Source organism: Grammomys surdaster, unplaced genomic scaffold (assembly GCF_004785775.1).
Source record: "Grammomys surdaster isolate TR1022 unplaced genomic scaffold, NIH_TR_1.0 383, whole genome shotgun sequence".
NCBI classification, from domain to species: Eukaryota; Metazoa; Chordata; class Mammalia; order Rodentia; family Muridae; genus Grammomys; species Grammomys surdaster.
Genome location: NW_021604802.1, coordinates 15406 through 20216, shown reverse-complemented (window position 1 = coordinate 20216; position 4811 = coordinate 15406). Strand labels below are relative to the sequence as shown.

The 4811-nt window shown below is 35.4% G+C and overlaps 1 long non-coding RNA gene across 1 annotated transcript; it reads left to right on the top strand.

The window, feature by feature from the left end:
• Nucleotides 1-1534: 1534 nt before the first annotated feature.
• LOC114632683 lies at nt 1535-3339 on the top strand. Its single transcript, XR_003713128.1, has 2 exons — nt 1535-1650; nt 2435-3339. It is a non-coding gene; the product is annotated as an uncharacterized LOC114632683 (long non-coding RNA).
• The last annotated feature ends 1472 nt before the right edge of the window (nt 3340-4811 follow it).

Genomic DNA, 4811 nt, shown 5'->3' with positions numbered 1-4811 from the left:
ATGCTCCTTAGTTTAGATATTATTATTATTATTATTATTATTATTATTATTATTTTCCTCAAAATTCTGTAACTTCTACATATCTCAGTTTTTAGCTACCAGTTTTAAACAAATGTTTGGAAAAGCAAAGTTTAAACTTTTTGTATTTGGATTTTTAAAAAAATACATTAAATCTCTTTTGTCTATTCTTACAGCAGTGATTATATAACTATTTTTATTAATCTTCCTTGAGAAGGAAAGGAAGGAAAAGTATATGAGTTCTCGTAACACAAAGGTCATTGTTGTCAGTCACAGGTTCTCAGGATTAACTATAGTAATTTTTAATTGAAAAAAAAAACCATTAAAACTAGTAAAAGTTCTTTCTGTACGGTTCCAATTCCCCCACAGACCAGTAGTACATTTGTAGAAGGCCTCAGTAGTGCTCATGAAAGTAAAACAGGCAGAGTTGTGTCAGGGTTAGAGATTAGGACCTGAAATTGAGTTTGATTCTTGCCTTTGCCATTTTTGTCACAAGTTACTGAACACTGATGATTTCTTACCTGAAAGTTATGAGTAAATATTAAGTTAATGGAAAGTACTTGGTGGTATTGCTGTTAATTGTTAACAGTTATTGAAGGTCTACTGTTTGCTAAATACTACTTCCTCCTGGAAGCAGAGATAACTAGTCTTTGTCTTTGAGAAATGTAACAAGGTGGCAGACACTTATAATCACCACAGTGAGATTGTTACGCATATTTCTGTCTTCACAGTGACACTGCTGACCGTGGGCAATACACTACAATACTAACCTGTGTACTCTGATAATTGAACATTTTTTAATACATATCTTGGCCCTTAAAGAACAAATCAGTGTAACAGGATTTCTTTCTTTGAAATTTGTTACCAGTCCAGAGTTCAGGCAAAACATAGCATGACAGAAAGAATATGTTTATGTAAAACATGCCCTTTACAAATTTAATGGTTGATGTTGGCCATTTTTAATCTCTATTCTTTGTTTTCTGTAATTATGTCAACTGTGGTTTATTTTTCACAAATTAATGGTTTAAGGTGGATTTTAGTAGCTTATGATTTCTCTTTATTTATGTCCTATACTCTTCTATGTAATTATTTGCCCTTAAAAGACATCTTTTTAAATTTTCCTGATACAACATACTCAACTTAAAAGCTATACTTTCAGAGGCTGGTGAGATGGCTCATTCAGTAAATTGTCTGCCACAGAAGTATGAGGACCTGAGTTCAATCCCTTGCACCAATGTAGAAAGAAGCCAAGAACTATGACATATACCCATAATTCCAGAGCTGAGACAGCAGTATTGGGATGATCTGTGGGCCCACTACACTAACCAAATCAACCTTAGTAAGGTAGAAAGCAATTAAGAAAGATACCCTGTACTGATTTCTGGCCTCTACATAAACATGTGTGCCTACACACAACAAAAGCTATACTTCTGTGAAAGCCTTATTTCATTGTTAAAGCTGTATGCCTTAAAATATATGTATGCCATAAATAATCATTATTTTATTTTATAGGTTTTGACATTTGCATACAAGCATGCATTAGTAAATAAGATGTATGGGAGAGGCCTTAAGTTTGCAACCAAACTCGTAGAAGAAAAACCAACAAAAGAAAACTGGAAAAATTGTATTCAAGTAAGTAATTATACTCTAGATTACTTCCATACTATGTAGTGACAAGAACACTGGAAAAAAAAAAAAAACCTGTGTTCATTACAAAACTATTGTGGCCAATTGTTACAATTACTAAGGCAGCATGAACTATATAATAAATGCATTATTTATTTGTCGCCATTCAACTTTCTAAAACATTTTCACTGCTAGTCAGAGACCCTTATTAGGCTTGAATGTTTTCAGCAAGGGCAAAATGAATTAATTACTTTCTGTAGTTAGAAGACAATGTTTTCTTTTTTGAAGGAAGAAGCATTCCTTCTTAATGTGTATTGCATTGGTTCTAAAATGGTTGAATTTGTGGAGTTTATATTTACCTTTTTTGTCTGAGATATTTTTACCTTTATTAATTTACCATATGTCGCATATACAAAGGAAAATTAGTTGGATCTTTCTCCATGAGTTAGCTTGAGATATGAAGGAAATTATTTTAATGCCATCTTGTTTTCTGTCTATGTTCATCACTCCGTACAAACTGTAAGACAGTTTAAGTCCTTTGGGCCTTGATTAGGTTAAAAGAACTCTTTCTGGAGTTCCTGTTATTGTTTCTATATACATGTGCTCCTATGAAAAAGATTGAGTTTTGTTAGGAGGGGTTAAGAAGGATAGTCAATCGGTGGATGGATTAATGAATGATAGGCTGGTAGAAGGAAGGTTTTTGTGTATTTGTGACTATTATTATTAAACTATTCTGAATTTTAGGCTTGGGACCTGTCACTTCCTTTACTAATGCTTTCTTTTATTATAGCTGATGAAATTACTTGGATGGACTCATTGTGCATCTTTTACTGAAAACTGGCTCCCCATCATGTATCCTCCTGATTATTGTGTATTCTAAAATAAGAACCAAAACTTTAAATTTCAAAACAGAAAATTTTATAGTGAACGGATATATGAACAAATGTGTTGGATTTTTAGTCTAACTAATGCATGTTTTCATCCACTATCCAATACTGATCATTAAAACTATATGTATTTATCAGAGAACTCAATGGCGTGTGGCTTAATACATGTAATATAGACCTCTGACATCATGCTGCTTTCCTACTGCCTCCTACACTTGGAAAGGGGAGGGCATATCCTGCCTGCCAGCCCCAACACTGAGTTGGATGCAGCTGCTTACTGCATGAGAGGTTTTCATCTTTTTATTTTAACTGTAAAATGTCATCCTGGTTTTTATTTTATAAATCAATCAAAAAGGTCAAAATATGCTAAATTTTTCAAATTATATAGAGGCCTTAAAATGCTACATTAGGTGTAGCTAAATTATTTATCTGACTAAAAATTATGAGAACATAATTTCCAGACTTTTTTCTAAAAATAAATTTAGTTAATGGAAATGGTGGGGGGCATAAACACATGGCAACTAGGGAAAGAAACATGTTAACTCTTCACTAAGGAGTCATAACAAACAAGTTGTTTTTACGGCATCCTCAACTGCACAGCATCAGAATGAGTTAAAGTTTCTTGTGTTGGTGCCAGGCAGCTGAATCTATCTGGTTTTGTAAAGGTATACACAGTATGTTTATAACATTGAAATCATGTAAAATACATGAATAAATGTGCAAAACCACAGGCACAGTACACCATATGCACTCTGATACCTTTTATATATACATATATATATATAAATAAAAGAAAATATTGAAGCTATTCAAGATTGGTCCTAATTTTTTTCATAAAGTCTGGGGTTAGAACACAGACTAGTTTATTAAATTTATAGGCCAAAAAGTGAGGTGACTTATTTTATAATGTTTCCTATGGGTTTGCAGTTATTTGAATATATTTCTAGTGTTTATCATGTCTTTAAGTCTTATATTTTTTTTTAACTTTTTTTATTGGATATTTTATTTATATTTCAGATGTTATCCCCTTACCCCCACCCCCACCCCTGCCCAGGAACTCCCTATCCCATCCCCCCTCCTCCTGCTTCTATGAGGATGTGCCCCCCCTACTCCCACCTATCCACCCCTGAATTTCCACCACCACCCACTGGGAGTCCAGCCTTCATGGGACCAAGGATCTCCTCTCCCACCTTTGCCCAACAAGGCCATCCTCCCGTATATATACAGCTGGAGCCATGGACCCCTCCCTAAGTGCTCCCTGGGAGCTCTGGTTGGTTGGTATTGTTGCTCTCCCCATGGGGCTGCAAACCCTTTCAGCTTCTTCAGTCTCCTACATTGGGAACCCCTTGTTCAGTTCAATGGTTAGCTGTGAGCATACACCTCTGAATATGTCAGACTCTGGCAGACAGACCTCTTTCTGTCAGCATGCACTTCCTGGCATCCATATCAATGTCTACCTTTAGTGACTACACAAGGGACGGATATCCAGGAGGAGCAGTCTCTGGACAGCCCCTCTTTCAGTTTCTGTCCCTCACTTTGTCTCCATATTTGCTCCCTTGAGTATTTTGTTACTCCTTCTAAGAAGGACCAAAGCACCCATACTTGATCTTCCTTCTTCATGAGCTTCATGTGGCCTGTGAGTTGAATTTTGGGTATTTCAAACTTCTGGGCTAATATCCACTTATCAGTGAGTGAATGCCATGTGTGTTCTTTTGTTATTGAGTTACCTCACTCAGGATGATATTTTCTAGTTCTATCCACTTACCTAAGAATTTCTCAAATTCATTGTTTTTAATAGCTGAGTAATGCTCCATTGTGTAAATATGCCACATTTTTTTGTATCCATTCCTCTGTTGAAGGATATCTGGGTTCTTTCCAGCTTCTTACTATTATAAATAAGGCTGCTATGAACATAGTGGAGCATATGTCCTTGTTATATGTTGGAGCGTCTTCTGGGTATATGTTCAGGAGTGGTATAGCTGGGTCTTCAGGTAATGATAGGTCCAATTTTCTGAAGAACCACCAGATTGATTTCCAGAATGGTTGCACCATCTTGCAATCCCACCAACAATGGAGGAGTGTTCCTCTTTCTCCACATCCTCGCCAGCATCTATTATCACCTATATGTGAGAGAGTGTGTGTGTGTGTGTGTGTGATCTTTGTTCCTTGATTTATTGCTATAAAAGATTTTCTAGTTAATCCCTTCTAGTCGTTTGTAAATTTTTTTTAATTTGACAAAAACAGCTTTATGAAAAGCTACAAATATGTTTTAAAATGTTT